At 37.6% G+C, this 26,634-nt stretch overlaps 1 protein-coding gene across 2 annotated transcripts in view; it reads left to right on the top strand.

Moving 5' to 3' along the window:
* Positions 1–4,988: 4,988 nt before the first annotated feature.
* Positions 4,989–26,634, top strand: part of LOC6034943 (ras-related and estrogen-regulated growth inhibitor) — an 89,441-nt gene continuing 67,795 nt past the window's right edge. Inside the window, exon 1 of one of the 2 annotated variants that reach the window (XM_038248066.1) lies at positions 4,989–5,092. The gene's annotated coding sequence lies outside the window, so the exon portion shown is untranslated. The remainder of the gene's footprint in view (positions 5,093–26,634) is intronic. The other variant, XM_038248067.1, reaches the window with a different exon arrangement.

The raw sequence follows: 26,634 nt of genomic DNA, 5'->3' as shown, positions 1-26,634 counted from the left end.
GATAAAATAAAATTTCAGTAGAACCAATTTCACACAAAATGTGAAAACTTTTCATTCGTGTTTGGAATTCAGTTTAAAATGTCATGCGAATCGATTATTTTATAAACAAAATATTGTATGTATTGTGTTAAAAAAGCAAAAAATAAATAAACAGCAGTTGTCCACGAAAACAGCATGGGGAAAAACAAAAGTGCTCCGATCTTGCTCCATTTTTTTCTGGGAGTTGTCTGGCCGAAATATTTATACCCGTATTTTTTTGTTTGACTTACGCCGCTGGTAAAAAAAATGGCCATTTCGCCGATTTTCGCAAATAAAAACACTTTTTTCAATCGCTTTAAGCTGTATTATACGCAAATGAAAAGTGATAAGTTTCAAAGCAAAATAGTAAAGAGATTCAAAAATCTACCCTAACATATGAAAATGCCTTATGAAACATAAAAAATGTCGTTTTGACGGTGTCTGGACCAAGAAGCATATGTCTGGAAATATTTTTTTAAAATTCCTCGGTCAATTTTACGTAACATACTAAAAAATGGGAGGAATTCATTACCAGGATTACGAGATATGTATAATTTTTTGAAATAAAATCCGGGTTTTTCGACGCGCCGCGCGCAAAAACGAGAAAATGACGAAATTGGAAAAAAAATCTACTTTTTTCACTAAAACAGCAATAACTTTAAAATTTCACCGATGACCTATACATGTTTGAGTATTAAATTGTTCGTAATTGAAAGACACAACTTTTGGTACCCAAACATGTCCGGGACCCGTGGTGAAGGGATATGCGTGGTTGCCTCTCACCCAGTCGGCCTGGGGTCGATCCCACAAGGTCCCGGTGGCATTTTTAAAGACGAGATTTGCCTGATCACCCCTTCCGTCGGACAGGGAAGTAGATATTGAGTCGATAGCTCAATCCAGGTGTAGGAGTCGTCTCCCTGGGTCCTGTCTCGGTAGAGTCACTTGTAGGGAGTTGGACTCACAATCCAAAGGTTGTCAGTTCGAATCCCGGGGTGGATAGAAGCTAAGATGTAAAAAGAGGTTTGCAAATTGCCCAACAATCAAGCCTTCGGACACCTAGTTTCGAGTAGGAATCTCGCAGTCGAGAACGCTAAGGCAATGCTGTAGAGCGAATAATTTATTTATTTATTTTATTTTTTACTTCAGAGAAATGAAAAGGTTTGTCGCTTGGCGCATATTGAAATCCACACGTTGGTTTTCACTGGCGATAATAGTAACTTCCATGTCCCCTTTTTTGCCTTCCTCACTGAGGTAAGGCTATAATCCTGCTCTAAAGATGAACTTTCTATTAAAAGCTCCTAGACCCACATTCATGTATACATATCTACTCAGAATCGAAAACTGAACAAATGTCTGTGTGTGTATGTGTGTGTGTATGTGTGTGTGTATGTGTGTGTATGTATGTATGTGACCAAAATTCTCACTGAGTTTTCTCAGCACTGGCTGAACCGATTTTGATCGAATTAGGTGCATTCGACTTGGTTTAGGGTCCCATACATCGCTATTGAATTGTTTGAAGTTTCGATAAGTAGTTCAAAAGTTATGTATAAAAATGTGCTTTCACAGATACCCGGATCTCAATTATATGCATGTAAACGATGTTCGGATCCATCATCCGACCCATCGTTGATTAGGTAATTGAAGGCCTTTCCAATGAGTCCAAGACATTGAAGATCTGGCAACCCTGTCTCGAGTGATGACCACTTAAGTGATATTTATGTACTTTTTTGAAGCCGGATCTCACTTAAATGTATGTAAACTATGTCCGGATCCATCATCCGACCCATCGTTGGTTAGGTAATTCAAAGGCCTTTCCAATGAGTCCAAAACATTGAAGATCTGGCAACCCTGTCTCGAGTTATGACCACTTAAGTGATATTTATGTACTTTTTTGAAGCCGAATCTCACTTAAATGTATGTAAACTATATCCGGATCCATTATCCGACCCATCGTTGGTTAGGTAATTAAAAGGCCTTTCTAATGAGTCCAAAACATTGAAGATCTGGCAACCCTGTCTCGAGTAATGACCACTTAAGTGATATTTATGTACTTTTTTGAAGCCGGATCTCACTCAAATGTATGTAAACTATGTCTGGATCCATCATCCGACCCACCGTTCGTTAGGTAATTGAAAGGCCTTTCCAATGAGTCCAAGACATTGAAGATCTGGCAACCCTGTCTCGAGTTATGACCACTTAGGTGATATTTATTTACTTTTTTGAAGCCGGATCTCACTCAAATGTATGTAAACATTGTCCGGATCCATCATCCGACCCACCGATGGTAAGGTAATCGAAAGACCTTTCCAACGAGTCCAAAACATTGAAGATTTGGCAACCCTGTCTCAAGCTATGACCACTTATGATACCACTTATGAGCCCTTGAGTGATATGTGTTTTTTGTATTCTGGAACTTAACGAAATTAGACGAAATTTGTGTGCAAACCCACCATATCACATATCACCCATTGTTGGAAAAGAGTGAGGAAGGCACCAACCACATAGGTGGATTAAGATAGTTTTTTATCAGACATTTGTTAAAGATTTGGTTAGAGGCATCCACAAATAAAGTAACCATATTTTATTACCTTACTTGTGCATTAGTGTGCCCCAAAAAAGGCGATGTTGTGGAAACTTTCGAACTAACCTGGATTTCGATAGATTTTTGCCTTAGGAGCAATGTTTTCATACAACGAAAAACTCAAAAAAAAATCGTTAGAACTCGCGATTGTCGATCAATTGGAAAATGGTCTGTTTTCAAAGACAATATTATGAAAACCTTGAAAATTTCAATTAGGAGTCCTACCAATAATATTTTGTATAAATATTGATCCAGGAAGTCGTCATTTTGCATTGGCAGTATGTTAAAGCTGGATTTTTTTTTGTCTGAATTATTAAACGAATTTCTCTCAAAAAAAAAAATTCAAAACCAAAACCATCGTGTTGTAGGCAACTTCTTTCTAAGCAATTTTGATTGTTGGACCATTAGTTTTTGTCACTTCAATTCGCTTTTTTCCCCTTCCTACCTTACTTTGTGTTAGGTTATAAAAGTTATAAGTTCGTCTTTAAAAAGAAATCGTGCCGTAAAAATGCACCATTCGTAAAAATGTACCATTCGTGATAGTGTCACTTTATTAATAACTGCTCGAAACGAAATCTTTCAGTTACTATTTTTTGCAATTCTGTCGGTCTCGTAGATTACTATTTTCGGATCATTTCGTCATAAAATCCTGCAACACGATGAAATCATTGCAATCCTCACTATAAAATTTTGATATAATTCATTTGGAAACCACAGAAAATACAATTTAATATATTGCTTAAATAGTAAAAGGAGGAGCCCTTCTCAAAGCGTCGTTGCTCGGAAGGCACGCCGACGGGGGAATGAATGATAATTTGGCGCCGCGTTCGAATTAAAACTATTTCTAAATCAATGATTGTGTATCTTTCCGCAGCCGGCTGCCTAAGATTTTTAAAAATTTCAACAGATAAACAAATTGCTTATGGTCGCATCACCTACCACAGTGAATCCTGACCTCATACCCATCTTACTAACCCTCAAAACTCATGTGATACTTTGTCGGAGACGCAGTCGATTTGGCGGTCCCATCACTCAAGTATCGGACTAACATTCCCATCCACTTCCCCGTGTCTTACCACTGGTCGTGGCCGGCGTCGGTATTGATCAGCATGATAGGGACCTTTGAAAATTGCGAAGGGGTGATGATTGGTTCCTACTTTTCATCTGTGGTCCACGGAGCAATTTTTTGGGGGTCCTGATCAATAACGAAGTAGCAGCTACGGGTAGACACCAATGCTATGCTATGCTATGCTAAAAAGAAATCGTTAGCCATAGAAAGGTATTTCACTTGAAAGGTTCTTGAGATATATCTGGAGTTTTTTTTTTGAAAAGGACCAATAAACCAAATTTCCAGTTTTTGCTTTTTGGGTGTTTTTCAATACCCCTGACTCAAGGCGGTTTCAAAAACACCCAAAAAGCAAAAACTGGAAATTTGGCCAAGTCCTGCCAAGGCGGGGGTTCAAATACATACATACATACAAACACAACTCGGTAAACCTCGTTGGATAAACTACTATTTCGAAATTATTTGAAGATTATCGCTAAGGAGGAATATCGTCATGCTTCAGTCCCGGACGCTTCGAAACCCGGACACCTCATCTTGTTTTATCAATTATTTGGATATAAGTTCGCATAATAATTGTAAAAATGTGTTAATTGATAAATTCTAACATCATCTTTCATTTAAAATTTGTTTGGACGCTGTGGTCATTGCCAAAACAATAAAATAAAATTATAAAAATAGTTTACCAAAAATATTTCATAGGCGTCCGAAAGCGAAGCAGATTAATGGTTCTGAATTCCTTAAATTCTAGCGAATTGTTTTACATTAATATCGATTGATTCGTTGTTAACAGCTTATTTAAGACCTAAAGAATGCCATTCACATAAATTTCAGTCAAAATTAGTGCGATTTATATGCAAAAATTTGAAACAAAAGTGTCTGGATATTGAATCAGCATCAAAGTATATCAAGTTATTTTAATTTAAAAATTCTGATGAAAAAATGTTAGAAAAGTCATATGTTGCATACATTCTCTTAAAATTTACTTTTCTAATAATATTTTAATATTTCCAGCATATTACATGATTTTTGCCAGCTGTATTAAAAATGATATGCTACTAAGCGTCCGGATATCGAATCATGACGTTACATAATTTTATAATTAGATAAAATATGTTTGAAGTAAAGCTTACAGTAAAAAAAATACTTTTTCAACCGGAATCCCAAATCAGACACACCGCCAAAAAAAAAGAGTCGCGATCAGCCGGTTGCCACAGACAACGAACCTCGTCGTTCGGATAGCCGACTGGCCACGCCGCCGGTCGATCGTCGTCGGGGGCTTTTCCAGCCGAGCGCACTGTCGATCGCTCTCAGTTTCATTCTGTCGCACGGTCGCGCCGGTCGCAAAACTGTTTTCCTCCTCATTTGGTGGTTCGTTTGTTTGGTTGATCGTTTCGTTTCGGTCGTTCGCGAGTTTCGAGCTTGTTTCGGTACTGAGTTGCACTTTTTTTCTGCTGACGACGAAAAACGACGAATTGCGCGCGCGCCAAGTGCGCACATTTTCGCAACTTGTTTGTGTGTGATTTTTTCTGCAGTTGCGGTTTTTTGAATTTTCATGCACTCGCTCTCTCTCTCTCTCTCATGGACTGTCAATTTGAGTGTGTCTCTCTCTCTCCAAAAACGACTCCGGCGTCAAGAGTTTGTTATTTTTTCTCGTTATTTTCTGCGTAGAGTGTCGTGTTTTGTTGTCGCGATTCGGCTTGTATTTCGCTTTCGATCGCACGTTTTAAGTTTTTGTTTTGGGAAGGTTTTCCTTACCCACAAACATACACACACCCACAGACACTCCGTCACGCCGAGTCGGCGGCAGAACAGTAGAGGAAAACATAACAAATAGGGCGCAAGCACCTTGGCCGGTGTTTTTGTGGTTGTTGTTGGCTGCAAGTTAGTGTTTTGTTGTTCTGCGAAATTCGTCAAGCGTGTGTTTAGTTAGTTTGTTTTGCACACCGCGAGAAGTTAAGGGACAGTTTGACCAAACACGAAAAGTGCGTGGTTCAAGTGAAAAGGGCAGGGACATTTCAGTGACCTTGGAAAAATAAATGAACAGGAAAAAGTAATGTGATATGAAGCATTTTAGTGAATTTCATTAAGTTCTTGAATCAGGCGTTTATTTATTAAAAAAATAGTTTAAATAAAAATCCAAAATCCAAACTGAAACTACAAGAAATCCTAATCAGTTTCTGAACAGAATATAATCTGGCAAAAAATAAGCTCAAATCAATGGTTTAACTGCCTTAATAAGTATATTTTCAAAAACAAAAGATGGAATTGCTATAAAAAAATTAACAACATAATAAGGAAAAAAATCACATTTTCCAACAACAACATCAAAACAAAAAACTAACTTAATCCACCTATGTGGTTGTTGCCTTCTTCGCTTTTTACCAACATTTGGTGATATGATGGGTTTGGACACAAATTCTATCTATATTCTATATATATATATACAAAATTTCGACGGTTTTGTTCGAACGCGAATCAATTCAACACGGAACGTCCGATCGAGGTGCTCTTCGTTGCGTTGGGTTCGTATGGTAAGTTTGTGAGGAAGGTTCTTACGCCAAAAAGTTACAACTTTGGCCACTCTGGATCCGATTCCGGAAAATTTGCAGATTGTATGGGAAAGTTTAAAATCAAGTTTTGATCACAGGAGGCTGAATAAGCAAAAAAGTCAAAAACGTAAACAAACGAAAAAAGGCAGAACGAAGTTTGTCAGATAAGGCTTGTTTCTCAATAAAGAAATACACAAATGTCACTTAAGCGGTCATAACTTGAGACTGAGCGTTGTCAGATCTTCAATGTTTTGGATTCATTAGAAAGGTCTTTTGATTACCTAACCAACGATCGGTCGGAAGATGGATCCAGACATAGTTTAGGGTAGGGTAGTCATCAATGAGACACTTTTGGTTTTCAACTTTCAACGATTTTTCTGATTTTTTCATCAGCATGTTTTAATGAGCTTTTAGTTGCATTATCATTCTTTCAATGTGTTCTAACATTGACAAAAATATGAGATCGATCCGACATCTACAGCCAGAGTTATTCAACTGTCTCATTGTAGACGCACTTGGCAGGAACAATGAGACAGGTGGGGAACAATGAGACACTCTACAAAAATCAACATTTTTCTAGCAAAACATCATGTTTTTGTATTGTTCCATTGCAGGTGACTTGCCTTGAACATTTTAGAGCAATTTTGCCAACATGAAACTTTTAATAACAAAAGTTACACTAAAAAGTATTTCAATTTTGTAAAATCGATATATTAATACCAAATAACTTTGTATTTTTGATTTAATGAAGTTTAAACTCTATAAATATGCAAAAAATCACTATTAATTCATGTTTTGAAAGATTTCCATCGATTTTGAAAAGTTTATTGAAGAAAAATCAAAGTGTCTCATTGTTACCCATGGGCTGAAATGAGTGGGGAACAATGAGACAGCCCTGGATTCTGAGTTTATTCTAAATTTTGGCCAAATCTAATGAAAGGACATTGTAGCCCAACTTAATCCCTATGGAACGTCGAAAGAAATTTGAAGAAATATTAGTTTTGGTGTAAATGGCAGCCTACGAGCGAAAAAGTAATTTTTGTCCATAATTTACTTTTACAACCCAGAATCAAACATTTATGAATTACTTTTCAAGGGAGCGTCCATAACCAAAGCCACTAATATGGCAGACGTGTATCCAGTAGACACACCTTTCCCCCAAATATGAGCCTGATTGGTTGAAACTACGACTTGTGAGAGCCATTTTATCATTGTTCCCCGTGTCTCATTGATGACTACTCTACCCTACATGCATTTAAGTGAGATCCGGCATCAAAAAAGTACATAAATATAACTTAAGTGGTCATAACTTGAGACAGGGATGCCAAAACTTCAATGTTTTGCACTCATTGGAAAGGTCTTTTGATAACCTAACCAACGATGGGTCGGGTGTTGGGTCTGGACATAGTTTACATGCATTTATGTGAGATCCGATTCGCAACTCTGACACTTTTGTATACGTAACTTTTGAACTACTTATCGGATCCTCAAACAATTCAATAGTGCAGTATGAGGCACCAAACTGGATCGAATGCAACTTATTTGACTCAAATCGGATCAGCCAGTGCCGAGAAAACTTGGCAAGAATTTTGAGCACAAAGGGGAAAACGCACACACATACACACACACACACACACAGACATTTGTTCAGTTTTCGATTCTGAGTCGATAGGTATACATAAATATAGGTCTACAAGCTATTTTTCAAAAGTTCATTTTTCGAGCAGGATTATAGCCTTACCTCAGTGAGGAAGGCAAAACCAAAGTTGTCGTCAACGGAAATCGAACCAGAGACCTTTGACATATTATCCCAATGACTTAACTGCCTCGGCCACCACAGCTCGGTGACTAAAGATTGGTCAGATGTCGATTTATGACACTTGTTGGAGATTTATTTTTTCAATTAACAAATGAACACATAATCAGAACGTGAAGATAATTAAAAATAATTTCCTACAAGCTGCATGTGTTGATTTTACTGAGATTAATAGGCTACCCTAAATTAAATGAGTATTTCTGCAAAAAGTTTCATAAATCCGCTTGGTAGAGACTACAACTTTAATTTTGGTTCAATATCGATAGTGCATTTAAATCTATAGACAAAAACCTATCGTTGAAAAAAATACACACCTGATTGAAACAGTTTTTAGTATTGATTCCAAGCGATTTTAGAAAATTTGTTCAAAAGAGGGACCTTTTTCAGTAAATCGGGGGTGCGAAAAAGTATTTTATTATTTTTTCTTGTCTAAGAAAACATCATAATCTATCATTTAAGAAGTGAGCAACCAAAATTGCTCGAAATGACCTCAAAATGAAACGAGCCATTGAGAATGCGAATTAACCTTCGGATTTTGGTTTTCAGGTGTTTCATTCGATTCACGAAAAATTGTTTAGTTAACATTTCCCCTCCATTCAAGCGCATTTTAAAATATTTGGAATGATTAATCTAAAAAACTTTTCTCACAAAGGTTATGTGTAGTGCGTCCATCCCGGGAATTCTCGGGACAAAAATCCAGGGATTTTTCCAAAACAAGGAATTCATAGTAATCAGTAAGAATTTTAATGCATTAAAATTTGTTTTTTAGTTCATATCTAGCACTATAAATATTTTCAATTTAAAGTTTTATGTTTTTAAAAGACTGGGAATTAAATTTACGTATATTTATGATTTTAAATTTGAAAAAAAAAATCTTTTTCAATTATTTAAATCGCCGCAATCTGGGCCAAATCAGTCCAAATGTAAGCTAAATTTATTACAAAATGTGTTAAATGACTTCATTCAAAACAGGAACAGAACAAAACAATAAGTCCGCCGATTTCCGGCTTTATTGTTTTAAAACTTCCTTTACCTATTCAGACTGTTTACCCCAGTTGGCAGTAGTAACTAAAAGAAAATTTGTTAAGTATGTTTTTTTATAAAACATGAAATTCAAAATGTATCTCAAATTTTAAATTGACTTGTATAAGTTTATTTGTTTTTCAGACATTTTCAAAGAAATTTTTCAAGTTTTCCCAGCCATGTCATATAAAAATATATAAAAGATTTATTTATTTATGAAAGACTTATGTCTTTTATTTGAATCACATTGGATAAAACATTGTAGTTCATTTAAAATCAAAGCACATCAAGGAGCATCAAAATCCATTTTTAATTTCTTTTGAACTTTTAAAAAACTATCGTCCTTGTTAAGTGTAGATTATCACCAATTAATATAATTCAGCTTATTCTATGATTTAAAGCTTGATAAACATAACATATATAGAGAAACATAGATTTTATGACTGTTTCAAAAATATCCCGGGATCCCGGGAATTCCCGGAATTCCAAAAATAATTTTCCCGTTTCCCGGGAAATTAAAAACCCGGAAAAATTGGACGCCATAGTTATGTGCTGTTGCATGCAATTTTGCTATATTTTTCTGTGTAATTGGACATTTAATTAATTAATCCATTATTTAATTTATGTGAGACATTTTAATGCAGTGACATTATCGTTTATTGCATTTGATTTGACGTCAGTTACATCTCTCATTATAACGAGCTACGCGAGAATTTAGCAAATTGTGTACTTGAAATCTGATAGTATTATCAGCGCATCGATACAAAATACAAATTTATTTGTAAACACACTGTTTGATCCTTAATCAGATTATGCAACAATTACCATTTTAAGCATATTGATACCGTTTGCAATGCTATTGCTCTTTCATTAATGGTTTCCAAAATCACTTAATCAATTAAATTATACCAATCACCCAACGCTAACAACATAATTGTGTGAAAGTCAAGTGCACAGCAGTTGTGCCCTCGCTTGAATCACTGCATCCTTTACATAAGCGCTCTGCACTGCACTGCACTTCCCCCTTCAAGTTGCTGCCATAATTTAATCGGCAATTTTCCACCACCTCATTAAATCGACCACCTGTTTAAAAACGGGTGGCGCCCCCTGGCTCGGCACAATTGAATTTCGACCAGATGGCAGACTCATTGCTCCGAAACGGCTTGTGACAGTGTCTCAGGGAGCAGCAGGAGTGTAAAAAAAACGGAACCAAGTGTTAAACAGTGGAAATAACAGACCGAAAGCTCAAAACATCAACAAGACCCAACTATGTACGAGCCAGCAGAAATAATAACAACAACAACGTTATAAAAAAGCAGCGTACAACTTTATACCCAGCGACTGTGGCTGGTGTAGTGGCGACTGTGGCTGGTGTCGATCGAAATTTTCTTTGCAAATCTACCAACACTTAAGCACGGGATTGAAACTCGTCTGAAAAACATGTATCATTTTCTCATTCGAAACAGTGGCGCCACGTGGTGGTAGCTGCCCTGTTTATTACACTGTGAAATTATCCATGGCCAATCCAAGGAACCAGAAGTTGACAACAGAAATGTCCGTCCAAAAGGGGTTCTGCAAAAAAACTTATTATTTTTAGCAAATTTTCGAACAAATCAGCAACAAATTACAAGTTTGACAGTCGAACTACACTTAAAAGTTGGTTTTGTTATTTGTTTTTGCAAACCCGCATATTTTTTACGAAAGTGCCAAAAATATTCGTAATCACCATTTGCCTCTTGGTGGCGCTTTGTGTGTGGTCGATGTTTGCGGACGTGCACGCAGAACACAGAACAGTGAGAACTAGCAAAAATGTCCACTTTCTTCTGATACAAGTCGCCATATTGAAATTGCTTGAAGATTCATACCCGTGACTTTAGACTAGTCAGCTCAAGCTATGCATGGTTTGATGCTGAAAATGACGCGTCAAAAGGGTTGGGAAAATCTTGGGAAAATGATTCCATTATAATTTTTTTATGATTATCCATGTCCTAACATTACACTTACCACCAGTACGGTTTCGCGAGAAATATCTTTCAAAATCTATGTCGCCTCCCATCCTAAAAATTAGCTCGAAAATTTTCGAATTTTCTATGATAATGGATGTCTAATCATCTTCAAATCCTTTGATATAAATTTTCCTGCGTCGTGATTTGTTTCTAAATATTTTGTTTTTAGCTTGTCGAATTCGAATTTGATATTAAAAGTAAGAAAATACCTAGTTTTGTTGCAAATTTAATACTCAATAGAACAAAACAAATTAATAATGAACTGGTGTAAATGTGCCCAACCGAAATTATGTGTTTCTCCGCAGAATCTCGACACCCTCGCGTGTGTGCAAAACGTGTCCCGTAGAGGGGGCGCCGTCGCCTGTTTGCCGGGTCACAATCAATTTCGGGTATGAACTCATAGACACATTCCAATATTGACCACAATGACCACCCAGTATAGCTTCGGACAGTTCTACCTCTAGGCGGTGAAGAGTGCGAGCAGAGTGCGTGGGTGATTTTGGTGGTGTTGTTTACAAATTCCGGTGACCGGTGGGCCGCGCGTGTTAAATTAGTGACCGCCGTGTTGTAGAACACACAAACACAGGAACTTCTGTGAGCTGGATCGCGTCAACTAGCCGTAACTCAAGTAGGCAGCCAATCAAACTGGTTTACTCAAAAGGTAAGTCGGGGAAGTAGTTGTTTGCAGCACCAGGTTTTCTGGATTCCGTGGCGGCGTTCTCCGCATGAGTCATTGATTGGAAGTGACGATTGCTAAAATCTTGGGCCTGAGAAATTAAAACTTAAAATCGATTTTTATTCGAATTGAGATTCAAATGCCAGATTCTGGACAAACGCGAGAAAAGGACGTATCAATATCTTGAAAATTTGAGCATAGTTTGCGGTGTATTTCGTAGAACAAACTAAAGATAATAAAAATTGGCAGGACTGATATTTGGCACCATGAAAGAAGGGCTCTTTCCCTATGTTTTGCGAGGTTTACCAAAATGCTTCGTCTCGAGCAACTTTTTTTAAAGTTTATTTTTAGATTTTGTAGTCGCAGAATAGTCGCTGAAATTAACACAATTTCAGACTAGTTTGAAAGGTCTCTCGATTGCCTATCCAACAAAAGGTCGGAGGATGGATTGTTTATTGTTTATATACGCCATCCCGCCCGTGTCGATCAATCGGACCGCGCACTGAACTCACAATCCAGAGGTCGCCGGTTTGAATCCCGTGGCGGGCGCTCTAAAATTCTTTGTGTAACACTAGTGGTTGGTACTAGCATTGGTGGCCGACAGCTAAAAAGTCAACTTCGTTTTTTTTTGCATACAGACAAGTAAGATTCAGAAAATTACATAAATATCACTCAAGTCAGTTGTCACCAAACTGCGGCTCGCTAAAATAGTTGTCATGTTAAGATAGTATGCTATGCTTGGTGTCTACCCATAGTTGCTACTCTGTTATTGACCAAGACCTCCAAGAATTGCTCCTTGGACCACAGAATAAGAGTAGGAACCAATCATCACCACTTCGCAACTTTCAAATGTCTCTATCATGCTAGTCAATCACAGCGCCGGCCACGATCAGTAGTAAGAAACTGGGAAGTGGATGGGAATTTTAGTCCGATACTTGAGTGATGAAGATCGCTAAATCGGCTGCGTCTTCGACAAAGTATCACGTGAAATTTGAGGGGGTTAGTAAGATGGGTGTGAAGCCAAGGCCGTTCAAAGTTATTAATAGTCCTTAATTCTTCGTATGTTCTTAGATTCGTCTAAACAGCTTTCTAATTCGGTTCACCAAGCTTTTTAAGGTGAATTCTAGTCGTGTGTAAAGTTCAATATTCGCCTAACGAGTATGCAATCGAGTATGTTCTTGAATTCAACTTTTTATTCAATATTACAAGTCGTGTTCAAAAGGTTCTCAGATTCCAATCAAGTTTCTTGGATTCTTATAGCATTCTTAATCCTTCTAGTCAACTAAGCCTTGATGGTCTGGTGGTAAGCATTTTTGTATTCTGACCCAAAGGACGGGGGATCGAACCCTGCCACGAGGTAATGAATTTTTCGTTCATATTCAACAAGTGTTCAAAACTCCTTCTTTCCATAATTTTTCGATAGGATCAGATGATAATCAAACCCACAACATTCCGCTTACAAAGCGAACAGCGAACCATTTAGCTACGCCTACCCCTATTTGTCATGTCAAGATCTCTCGAAAATATAAATCAAATAAAAAATGTGATACCACACTCAACTTTAAATAATTACACAGAAAAAAAAACAATTCTCGTAATCGTGAATTAAGTTCACAAATGTGAGAACCACGAAGAATTTTATTCATGCGTATGGTGCATTTGCACTTTAAACGTGAATATATTCCTTCGTGGTTCTCGCATTCTTGAATTTAAATCACAATTTCAAGAATCGATTTTTTCCGTGCACAATATTTAATAAAAATTGTGATGTATAAAATGGACATTATCTCATTTTCAAGCAAGAATTTATGAAACGTTAAAATTTTCGTGAAATGAACATATTTAAACACTATTATTTTCAATTCTAAAACTAATACTTTGTAACATTCAATTATTCAAAAATCATGATGCTAAATTAAATCGCCTTTTGTCTAAAAATAAACGTCCAACAGCTCAAAACTTCGGGTTGTACCACCCCCTATCTTCATATAATGTTCAAAATTATTCCAGTGGGCCTAATTCTGTCGATGGTGATAGTGGCAGTTTTAAATAAGAAATTCTGAGTTTTTTGAGTATTCCCCTAGATTTAAAATAAAAAGATATAATAAACTATAACACTAAATAAAAAGTGCGGTACGGTCTTCATAAAAATACATAAAGAAAACCTTGAGAATTAAAAGAAATGTTTAAATTCTTAATTTGTTTATTTGTTAAAAAGAACATGAATCAATATTATTTATCAAGCAGGAAATATATATTAAAATCATATTGAGCAAAATTGTAGTACCACGGATGGAATAATGATGTTTTCGTATTTATTTAAACTTAACGCCAAATTTCACTTCGAAAATCATTGTTGTCGCTAAAAGATGCAGTAAACTAGTGTTTATTTTTGAATGGGTAATTCTCCACCAACACACGCAGTAGTTCTCCCGACCCTACTTCGATTTGCGTGAAACTTTGTCCTAAGGGATAACTTTTGTCCCTGATCACGAATCCGATGCCGTTTTTTGATATCTCGTGATGGAGAGACGGTACGAACCCTTCCATTTTTTGAACATGCGAAAAAAGAGGTGTTTTCAATAATTTGCAGCCTGAAACGGTGATGAGCCAGAAATTTTGTGGTGTTTTGTTATGTAAAATTAGACGCCCAATTTCATGGCGTACTCAGAATTCCGAAAAAAAAACGCATTTTTCATCGAAAAAATACTAAAAAACTTCTAAATCCCTGCCATTTTCCGATACTCATTTGAACACAATTTTTGAACCATTTGATTTTATTGGAAATTTTATGTACTTTTCCCAGAAGGGTTTTTACATTTAGAACAAAATTTTTTACTTTAAAATTTCGTGTTTTTTCCAAATTTACAGGGTTATTTTTTAGAGTGTAACAATGTTCTACAAAAATATAGAACAAACAATAAACAAAAATTTGATATGTAAACATAAAGAGTTTGCTTATAACCATCATGAGTTATCGCGATTTTACGAAAAAAAAGTTTTGAAAAAGTTACTTTTTGCGTTTCTCTTTGTTTCGTCGTCCGTGTCTGTCGCGGGTGACCATGAACGGCCATGATCAACGATGACCAACTTTTTCAAAACTTTTATTTCGTAAAATCGCCATAACTCGTGATGGCTACAAGCAAACCCCTCATGTTTATGAATATCAAAATTTTTGTAATTGTCTGCTCTATATTTTTGTAGAACTGCAAACTTAGGAAAAACACGAAATTCTTTAATGAAATATTGTGTTCAAAATGAAAAAAATACCCTTTTATGTCAATTTAAATTCCAAAAGTATATTGAATTTCCGATAAAATTAAATGTTCAAATTTTTTTTACAGTTGAGTAACGGAAAATGGCAGAGTTTTTAAAAAAATTTTGAAGTTTTTTTCGATGAAAAATACGTTTTTTCGGAATTCTGAGTACGCCATCAGATCGGGCGTCTAATTTTACATAAAAGTTCCTTTGACACCAAATTTCTATCTCATCACCGTTTCAGGCTGTGAATTATTGAAAAACACCTCTTTTTTCGCATGTTCCAAAATTGATGAGGTTGTACCGCCCCTCCGTTGTGAGATATCAAAAAAAGGCATCAGATTCGTGATCAGTGACAAAAGTTACCCCTTTGGACAAAGTTTCACGCAAATCGAGTCTGGGCAACTTTTCCCGATTTCGTGTGAGTTGGTAGAGCCCGAATATAAAACTAGATTTTTTTAAGGTCCAATAATCATATAAAATACAATAGCTAATAGGACCTTTAAAAGGCTTCGGCTGACCATCCCTAAGCTGCTGGGGGCGCGGGTTCGATTCCCGCCTTATCATCTTGGCCTTCTATCGGATGGGGAAGTAAAACGTCGGTCCATTTGCGTAAAAGAGGATTTGGGTGACTCACCACACATAACCTTCGGACGCCTAGAAATGAGCAGAAACTTACAACAGAGACCACAAAAGACCATGGGGTCGTTAAAGTGGATTGTTTTGCTTTTAAGACCTTTAAAAACACTCTTTAAATGCTCAATACCTTAAACATCATTTAATTGACTTTCAAATAACAATAATGCAAACAAAAGTTTATTTGGAACAATGCAAACTTTAATTTCATACCTTCAAAATTGTCCTAATAACTGAGAGGGCAATTTTAAGAGAAAATTTGTGGAATCGATCTTTGCATTTGCATTCATTTGAGGCACTTTACAACTTTTTAGAATCATGAACAAAAACATTTTTTTCGTACTCTTTATTTTCTTAATTTTAAACACAAAATTTAAGTTTTGTGACCCAATTTTTAAATTTAATAGTATTTTTAATACGCATTTCTAGATTATTTTTAATTTGGTCCCTATAACCAATGTAAACATTGAGTGTATTCCTCTCACACCTTATGTCAATGTCCATCTGAGTAAGCGGGTTACATTCAGTGTTTACAATTTTTTTATAGGATCAATAAAAAAATCAAGTTTTTTTGAAAACTTCATTGCCACCATTTTGGCCGCCATTATGGATTTGAAAATTCTAGAGTAGTTTAGAGGTCATACATGGACACACATTAGTTCTGAAAATCGTGAACAATCGTTCAAGGAAATAAAAACCAGGACAAAGTGTTCAAATTTCATGGTTTTAGTTCATTCCACTTAATTACCATAGAAATTCAGTTTTTATTAATTTACTGCACGACCTTAAAATTACACAAATGCAGTTATTACAAAATATAAATTTTTCGATAGCTTGAATTATCTTTGCATTTATAGGGACTGTATCATAAGAAGAAAAGTGAGCTGAAAGCTATTATAATGAATAAAACGTTTCTCACCTCAAACTTTGATCAACCGCTAACGGCTATTGAGGTAGGCTTAGCTGCATGCAAAAATCCAATTGTTTTCACATTAGTTCCTTTTTTCTTTGGTGTAAAGAAACGATTACTTTCGTTCTGTGAAAACAACCGCCTGGCACCCTCGACTCGACCAGCAGCTAGACATGAAAGGCCACAGTTTCCGCCAAAACGAAACCTCCACCAACGCCCATTTTATGCTCTTTTATTGATATAATATCTTCTTCTAATGCCAGTTAGAGGCCGGCCAGCAATAGCTGAAGCTGTTCAGTGCGCAATAGTTTAGCGGGGAAAAAAGTTCAATTTAGTTATCCATTCCGCGGCCGCAGCTCAACCAAGTATCAACCAAGCGCCGCTTAATGGCCTGTGGAAGAAAACGGTTCATCGTCCAAGTTGGCGGGTCCTGAGTCAAGGGAGCACATTTCGCGCTTTATTATCGCACAATGATCGGAACGACCCTTTCGAGACCCTTTTGCGCCCGCGTCACCCATTGAAGCAAATTGCAGCACGCGAGGAGTGCATCCACTTCCTGCAACAAAACTTGTTCAGCAATTGTCGTAAAACGGTTCTCTCTCTTGCCCAATGCCTCTCCAATGAGTGATGCTTTCTTCGACGAACGACAAAGCGGTCATTTCCGCGTCAAAACGGCGTCCATCAACCGGTAAACGGTCACCATTTCGAGTACACAACACACACACATTCACTCACTGAAGACATTTTGGCCATTGGGCAAAGCTGCCAATCTCGTGTGAAAGCGCATAAAACATGATCTGGCTACGGGGCCACCCGTCCCGGCCGCCGAAGAAAGGTCCACAAGCCCGCATCGATTATTGGAACATCGCATAACAATAAGAGCGGTTCGCGTGGGGAAAAAAGCAGTCCATTGATTTTAGTGGTTATTGCTTGGAATATCTTTCGAATCTGGAATTGATCTGAGCCAGTAATTGTTTTTTAACAGATTTTGTTTGGATATTTTAAAAATCAAGTTTCTAAAATTCCTGATCTTGATCCTGATTCTCTCTGCTAAACAGTTATTCGTTAAATCAGTCCATCCCAGTCATGACGTTTTAGTAGGATTTTAGCAGAATTCTTACAGAGCTCCACTGTTCAAGCAGGATTCTGAATGACTCTGAATTTTGACTGTAACTTTGAGAATAACTCTTTGAGCAAATAAACCAAATTAAAACTCAACATTAAAATTGGTGAAAACTCGAGTTCACCAAAACATGACCTTTTTGTACAGTCTTGACGATTATCCGAAGACTTTGGAAAAAATTCACTTCGGATGATCGAATACGAAAAAAGGTTGTTTCTTTATTTTATGTTGAATGTATGACCCCCAAACTTCGCTTAAGTGATCTAGAATTTCTATATCCAAGATGGCGGCCAAAATGGTGGCGATCGACTGTTTTGTGCGTGATTCTATTATCCGATGTCCCGTACAAACCTTTGGAGAATCGATCTTCGGACAATCGAAACTTCGAATTATCGAGTCTGGACTATATTCCTATGACCTTTTTAAGATCAAGTCGTAGCGCTTAAGGTTCTTCAAGATAGTTGTAGTGCATTTTCTAATTAAATTCATATAAACCCCTTCTTCAAGCGTCAACGGTTAAATACGTAACGATTTTGCTTGTATTTAGCTTTGAATTCCTCAGGAATCGATATTTGGCTTTGGGAAGCAAGATTTTTAATCAATTCCACATATTCTAAGAACCCTACACTGCTGCTCTAATCGGGTCCGTCTCATATGGGTCATTCCTTCCAAAGTGACCACGCGTCCAACATCGACCTTCACCTAATCAGCTCATATTTGGTATGGGGGTTGTTTTTGCCCCAAAAACAAAGAATCCCAAATTTGGTAACATTTGGTCAACCCCCGCACCCGTGGCACCCCCCTCTTTTTCTGAGATTTTTGAAAAACCTTATTTTTAAAATGCATTTTGCTAAATAAATACATACATACATAAATTAAATAGTGGGATATTCACTTACTTCAAATTTCAAGCTATAACGCAATGTACTGTTGAAAATTGATGGTTAAGTAAAACATTTGCTATGACATACAGGTTTTTCCAACTTAAAAATGTGATATCTCTAGAAATATTCAATTTACCCTGAGGTTTTGATTGAATTTAATGTAAAAAACGTTACTTAATCCATATTCATAAAGTCAATACATTCAGTAAAAATAGCAACATGTTTAACAAATCAGCTATATTACTCATTTCTTTTGATAGTGTTCGCAGACCTTCAATATTTCTGGCTCATCGGTAAGGTCTGATAAAAAACCTATTCAACGATAGTTCGCATGGAAGATTCAGACAATATTTCTATCACAATATCTGAAATCTGGCCTCCAAAAAGTGTATAAATAGCACTTAAGTGCTAATAACTTTTGATAGAGTTGTCAGATCCTAGATGTTTTAGGCTCATTTGAAAGGTCTTTTGATTATCTAACTAACGATAGGTCGCATGATGGACCCGGACATCATTCTTATTGAAATATCTGAGATCCGGCCTACAACAAAGTGTATAAATAACACATAAGTGCTAATAACTTTTGGTAGGGATGCCAGATCTTTGATGTTTTAGGCTCATTTGAAAGGTCTTTTGATTATCTAACTAACGATAGGTCGCATTATGGACCCGGACATCATTCTTATTGAAATATTTGAGATCCGGCCTACAACAAAGTGTATAAATAACACTTAAGTGCTAATAACTTTTGATAAGGTTGTCAGATTTTCGATTTTTTGGGCTCATTGGAAAGGTCTTTTTAATATCTTTCTGAAAATGTATAATATGATAGGTTTTCTTGCAAAAAACACCCTTTTTACAATCTTCCGGACATATCCCAAAATCGTTTTTTTTAGCATAACTTTTGAAGTACTTAACTAAACTTGCTGATTTTTAATAGAGACCTATGGCACCCCAAGACGGATTGAATGAAACTAATACGGTCAAAATCCGTTCATCCAGTCCGGAGATGATCGAGTGACAATTTTTTTGTCCACTCACCTACACACATCCACACAGACATTTGCTCAGAACATGATTCTGAGTCGATATGTATACGTGAAGGTGGGTCTACGAGGTAATATTAATAAGTTCATTTTTCGAGTGATTTTAAAGCCTTTCCTCAGTGAGATGAGGAAGGCAAAACTCTCAGCAATTGAATGCAATTGTCGGTTTTCCCGTAAGTGCTCGTCCGAAGGGTTAAAAATGCATTTTATAATTAAAAGCGCAAAATTTTCATATCTGGCAACACTGTCCATATCCAAAAGTTCACTTTTTGTAAACTATTCTCTTAGCAAAATGCATTTTAAAAATGAGGTTTTTCAAAAATCTCAGAAAATGCCAAATATGAGCTGATTAGGTGAAGGCCATTAGGGTGTAATATCAAAATCGATTTTCCAGCACAACACTTTTTGAGTTCCTTTTGGGGTCCTAAACAACTCCCCACAGTTCATTGTTATCCGAGCATTCGTTGGTGAAGGTTGTCTGAATCAACATGACTCGTCGCGTCCCGGCGCAAAACGCCGGCAATATTGCCCTACCTGCGGCTCAAGCAGGCAAAAAAAAGGGAATTTCCAAAAGGAAGGTTGAGGCCTCAACTGATGGCCAAAAACCGGGAATTTCCAAAAGGAAGGTGCTTTTGGAAGTGACATCGAACAGCAAAAAGACGAAAAAGAGCGACGGTACTGTACCGATGGATGAGGAGGAGGAGAACTCTTCATCGCACGAGGAGCAGCTTTTGAAGAACAACAAGTTTGCTGGACTGCCTGACGAGGACCAGGTAGCGGAAGCAAAGGAGAATGAAGTGAAACAGCGAAAGGAGAAACTGCCTCCTTTTTATGTGAGGCAATCAGCAGCAACGATCGACTTTCGTGCGGGGCTTGTTGAACTCATCAAGTCTGGGAAAGTCCAAGGCAACATTCGTCTGTGTCAGGACGGATTTAAGGTGCTGGTGCAATCCAGGCAGCACTATCAACTGGTCAAGGATTACTTGACCGAAAACGAGGCGGAGTACTTTACCCATGATGTCGTCATGGATAAGCCGTACAAAATCGTCGTCAGAGGTCTGTACGACATGCCAGTGGAGGAATTAGCTGCCGAGCTAAAAGTTTTGAAACTGGATGTGTTGGCCGTGCACAAAATGAGCCGACGCAACAAAGACATCAAGTACCGTGACCAGCTCTACCTGCTGCATTTGGCTAAGGGATCGACGACGCTTCCTGAGCTGAAGGCAATCCGAGCGGTTTTCAACATTATCGTGTCGTGGGAGCGATACCGACCAGTGCATCGTGACGTCACACAATGCTTCAACTGCCTGGGCTTCGGGCACGGAGGTAAGAACTGCCACCTGAAGCGTCGTTGCGCCAAATGTGGTACTGATGCGCACATCACATCCCAGTGCATCCAAGATTCGCTGGTGAAGTGCCTCAACTGCAACGGTGAGCATTCGTCAACCGACCGAAAGTGCCCCAAGAGAGCTGAGTTCGTGAAAATTCGGCAGCAAGCATCGACGAAGAATCAGCCTCAGCGTCGTAGAACTCCTCCAGCCCTGGTGGAGCAAAATTTTCCACCTCTTCAACCGCGACGCCAGGTCCCGAACTTGGCACCGTTGCCGTTGGATCCCAGGAAGAGAGCTGAGATGAATCATCCACGGCCGGGTTCCAGCCAGGAGCCGAGACCGCCACCACCGGGCTTCAGCCAGGAGCCAAGACCAACCCAAGAACCAGCAGTTGAGGAAAATGGTAATGATCTTTACACCTCAACCGAACTCCTCAATATTTTCAAACAGATGTCCGCTGCACTGCGTGGATGCAAAACCAAGACCCAGCAGATTGAAGTGCTGACCTCGTTCGTCATCCAGTATGGATCGTAGGTCCCTCAAGCTGCTGAATTGGAACGCTTGCTCCATTAGGAGGAAGAACTTAGAGCTGGTGGATTTTCTTCGCGAGAAGGAGATCGACGTAGCTGCCATCACGGAAACTCATCTGAAGCCCGGTGAAAAAGTTTATCTGCAAAACTACAAGATCGCGACGCAGCTCGATAGGACCACCTCTGGAGGAGGAGGTGTGCTTGTCGCTGTTCATCGTGATCTCAAGCCACGCCGGCTGCCACACTTTAAGCTGGACATCATCGAGGCCGTTGGAGTGGAAATTCCCACTTCGGTTGGCCCAGTACTCTTCATTGCTGCATACTGCCCACGTCAGGTGAATGCCAGAGATGGTTCAGCAGCAAAACTGAAGGGCGATATCCAGAAGCTGACACGGCGGAGCGCAAAGTACATCATCGCTGGTGACCTCAACGCGAAGCATGAAGTTTGGGGCAACAGCAGGAGGAATCGGAACGGAGTGATTCTGCACAACGATCTGCAAAACGGATACTACAACGTTGTGAGTCCGGATCGTCCAACGAGGGTGGCTCGGTCTGGGAATCACTCAATCATCGATTTCTTCATTACCAATATGGCTGAGAACGTGGCTCATCCTGAGGTGTTTGAAGAGTTGAGTTCTGATCACTATCCGGTGGTTGTGGAGGTTGGAGCTTCCGTTACTCCGCAGCGGCAACCAACCCGGAAAGATTACCACAACGTTGACTGGCAGCAGTTTCAGCAAGTGGTAGACAGCAACATCGACTATGATCAACACCCGGAAACTTCTGCTGATATTGATCGTTCGCTGGAGGTGATCCAGCAGGCTATCAACCAAGCAGAGGCTGCCAACGTTCGGGAGGTTCCTGTTAATTTTAAGGTAACTGATATTGACGTAGATACTAAACACTTGATTAGACTTAGGAATGTTTATAGGAGACAATATCAACGGACTGGGGACTATGACAAAAGATTTCAGTTAACAATTTGAACAAAATCATACAAGACCGACTTGACAATATCAGAAATCAAGAATTTTCAAAACATGTAAGCCAGCTTGGGAATTATTCAAAACCATTTTGGAAACTTTCAAAAGTTCTTAAAAACAAACCAAAGCCTATTCCTCCTCTTATTGTTGAGGATTCTCCTTTGATTACATCCGAGGAAAAGGCAAATGCACTTGGGCTTCATTTTGTTAGTTCACATAATCTTGGCGCTTCCATGACCAGCCGTAAAGAAACATCAGTTGCCAATAGTATTTCAACAATCAATGACTCTACCTTTGAATTTCCTGCAGATTCCCATGTTTCTGGTGAGGAAGTCAAAGTTGCAGTTAAACAAATGAAAAATATGAAAGCTCCTGGCTTTGATAACATTTTTAATCTAGTGTTGAAAAAACAGAGTGATCAGTTCTTTCAACATCTAGCCAATATTTTCAATAAATGTTTGCAACTTGCTTACTTCCCCACCAATTGGAAGCTGGGCAAAGTCATACCAATTTTGAAGCCTCAAAAAGATCCAACATCGCCAACAAGTTATCGTCCCATTAGTCTTTTGAGTAGTCTGTCCAAACTCTTTGAGAAGGTCATCTATTCAAGGCTTTTGGATTTTACCAACGATAATAATATAATTTTGAATGAGCAGTTTGGCTTCCGAAAGGGCATAATACTGCTCATCAGCTTACGAGAGTAACTAAAATCATCAAGCAGAACAAGCTTGAGTCTAAATCAACTGCTATGGCTTTGTTGGATGTTGAGAAGGCTTTTGACAATGTTTGGCATGATGGTTTGATACATAAACTGTATTTATACGGTTTTCCAATGTATCTTATCAAAATTATCCAGCACTATCTTTCGGAGAGATCGTTCAGGGTTTTTCTGAATGGGATTGCTTCTGGATTATTCAACATTGATGCTGGGGTTCCCCAAGGAAGTATTCTTGGCCCACTTCTGTACAATATTTTTACATCTGATTTGCCTACTCTTCCTGGTAATGGTGTGTTGTCACTTTTTGCTGATGACACTGCCGTTATTTATAAGGGTAAAATAACCAGATATTTAGTTGGCCGTCTTCAGAAGGGTCTTGACGTTCTTTCCGAATACTTTGGCGACTGGAAAATTCGCATAAATGCAGCCAAAACTCAAACCATCATTTTTCCACTTTCCAAATCGGCCCGATTTGTCCCAAAGGATGATGTTTTGATTAAAATGAATGATGTTTCAATACCCTGGTCAAAGGAAGTTGTATATTTAGGTCTCATACTTGACTCGAAACTATTGTTTCGACAGCATGTAGATAAAATATTGAACAAGTGCAGCATTCTCATCAGGTGTTTGTATCCTTTAATTAACAGAAAATCAAAGTTATCTTTGAAAAATAAGCTAGCAGTTTACAAACAAATAATTTACCCCGTTATTGAGTATGCAGTACCTGTTTGGGAGTGTTGCGCTAGAACTCATAAATTGAAGCTCCAGCGTGTCCAAAACAAGGTACTCAAAATGGTTTTGAATGTTCCTGGCTGGACAAGATCAAGTGAGGTTCATGAATTAGCAGAAGTAAAAATGTTGGATCAGAAGATTCAAGAAAAATGTTTGAAATTCAGGGAAAAATGTGCTATATCTGAATACCCCTTGATTCAAGGATTGGTTTAGTTTATGGTAAGATTAAGTTAGTTTTAGGTTAGGTTATGTTTTCTTAATTTTTTTCTTCATTGTACCTAGTGTTACAAAAATGATAAATCATATACTTTTAAAGTTATGAATATGAACAGTGTTTAAATCACGAAAAGCAAACTAAAGCTGAAGAGCCACAGCTGACCACTTATTATGTAAACCAAATGTAATTATTATAAGAAAGATTCAATAAAGTATATTTAATTCAAAAAAAAAAAAAAAAATACTCCCCACAGTTTGGGAATGATTGGTTTAGTTCTCACTTTGCGCAAAGCGATTCAATTTTCTATGGGAATTTGTATGGGAAAAACCATTTTTTTGGATTTTGATATTTATAAAATCCAAGTTTCACGCTGTACTAAAACCAGATTCATAGCCGGATGCTCTGAAAGGTGCTCTACAACTTTCCGGAAGAGAGTATGGTGCTAGCTTGCCCCTGGAACAAGATACAACGTCCTCAAAACTCGTCTAAAACGCAATTTTCGAGCTAAAAACACGTTTTAGACGAGTTTTGAACGCGCTGTATCTTTTTTAGGAGAAAGTTAGCACCATACTCTCTTCGGGAAAGTTTGTAGAGCACCTAAATATGAATCTGGTTTTAGTACAGTGTGAAACGTGGATTTTATAATTATCAAAATCCAAAAAAAAATGTTTTTTTCCATGCAAAATCCCATAGAAAATTGAATCGCTTTGCGCAAAGTGAGGACCTTAACCAATCGTTCCCAAACTTTGGGGAGATGTTTAGGACCCCAAAAGGAACTAAAAAATTGCTGTGCTCGTTAAATTTGAACAACTTTTTTTTTAAATTTATATTTATTCAAATTTCTTTTCTATGTACATTCAGTCAGTTAAAATATTATTGAGTGTCCAATCACAAATGATGACTTTTCACCTCAATTTGAACAACTTTATTTTTTCCATACAACCATATTACACCCTAATGACCCATATGTAAAAATAGCAAGCCGAGAAAAACGCATGTCAAATTTGTCCCACCCTTAAGGCTTTGTGTTAGAATTTCACGAAAAAGAGGATTTTCTCCGGTTTTCTAGAACAAATTACTAAATTTTATTAGTTTTTCTGATAGATTACATAATTTTGAACAGAACTGCATCGTTATCTAAAAATTGACGAAATTACATACGGAACGGACTAGTTTCGAGCGGCAGGCCAGTTTATACCAAAAAGGATTGAAAAGTAAAAAAAAATACTTTCTTTAAAAACGATTCCTTGTATCGATATTTACAAGAAACGATGGTATACAAAGGACTCGTTTAAGGGGTTACATACTTGTAAACAGGCCCGTAGCCAGGGGGGGGGGCTTCCGGGCTGCAGCCCCCCCCGAAATTTTTTCCAATTTTTTTTTAAATTGAACTACTTTAAAAAAATCTTAAATCAATGATTGTGTATTCTCTTCCCAGAAATAATTTGTAAGATAGAGAATCAAGAATTGATTGATCAAACTAAGTAATTTGCCTGTCCATTGCCGGGCTCAGTTTTTGTAGATTATGGATCCAAAATTTGGATATTTAAAAATTGAGCTGCAGATTTGAACATTGTTCCATTCAGTAACATCTCATTTATCTTGTAGTTTTAGCATTACATTGGTTAGGATGGTCCAAATCTGGGCTTACTTGGGGCTATCCCCTGAAATCAAAGATTTACGCATCACTAGCCTAAGTTCCAAAATTTGAGCTTTTTCTGACCACTGACCACCAAGTTTGGGCAAAATCGTCAAATTGTATGGAGAAAAGCTACTGTTTCAGTTTTTGACCAATGGAAGGCGCAATAACTATCCAGTTCTTATCAATTTTCAGATCTAATATCTTCTTTAAATTTGGAAAAACTTTCCCGAAGACACCTTATTTTTTGGGTTTTTGCTAAAGTTATTAACCTTCGAAAATAGCAATTTCCGAGCGGACTGCTCTAAGGGGCTACATAGAAATAATTACCGTCATCTGGGGCGAATCGGGACTACAGTCTGAATAGGGACAGCAAAAATCCTTAGATCTTGTTGTCTTATTTTTGATTGTAGAACTTAAGTATGACCCCTGAAGAACCATAAAATAATTTAGAATTTTTGGATTCAATGTGGCGGTCAAAATGGAGGTCAACCAAATTTCCAGTTTTTGCTTTTTGGGTGCTTTTAAACCGTCAGGGGTATTAAAAAACACCCAAAAAGCAAAAACTTGGTGTATTGGACCATTAAAAAAACAGATGCCGAATTTGATGTTAAAAACAAGCAAATAAAACATGCCGATTTCATTTGTTCCTGATTCGGTTATCCGAAGTCCTTCGAACTTCGGATAATCGAAACTTTGGATAATCGAGGCTTCGGCTAGTCGAATTTGGATTGTAAAATTAATAGCCCTCCTTTATTTGCATTAAAACCTTTAAACTGTTAATACATGTTTTTTCTCTACATTTTTCAAAATTTATCATAATTTCTCAAAAATATTTAGATTTTGTTTTCAAAAACGAAAGCATTTAATATGAAAAACATTTGAGTGAATT

Source organism: Culex quinquefasciatus, chromosome 1 (genome assembly GCF_015732765.1).
Source record: "Culex quinquefasciatus strain JHB chromosome 1, VPISU_Cqui_1.0_pri_paternal, whole genome shotgun sequence".
In the NCBI taxonomy this organism is placed as follows: domain Eukaryota; kingdom Metazoa; phylum Arthropoda; class Insecta; order Diptera; family Culicidae; genus Culex; species Culex quinquefasciatus.
The sequence above is the reverse complement of the archived record's forward strand: the minus strand, read 5'-3'. Positions and strand labels throughout refer to the sequence as shown.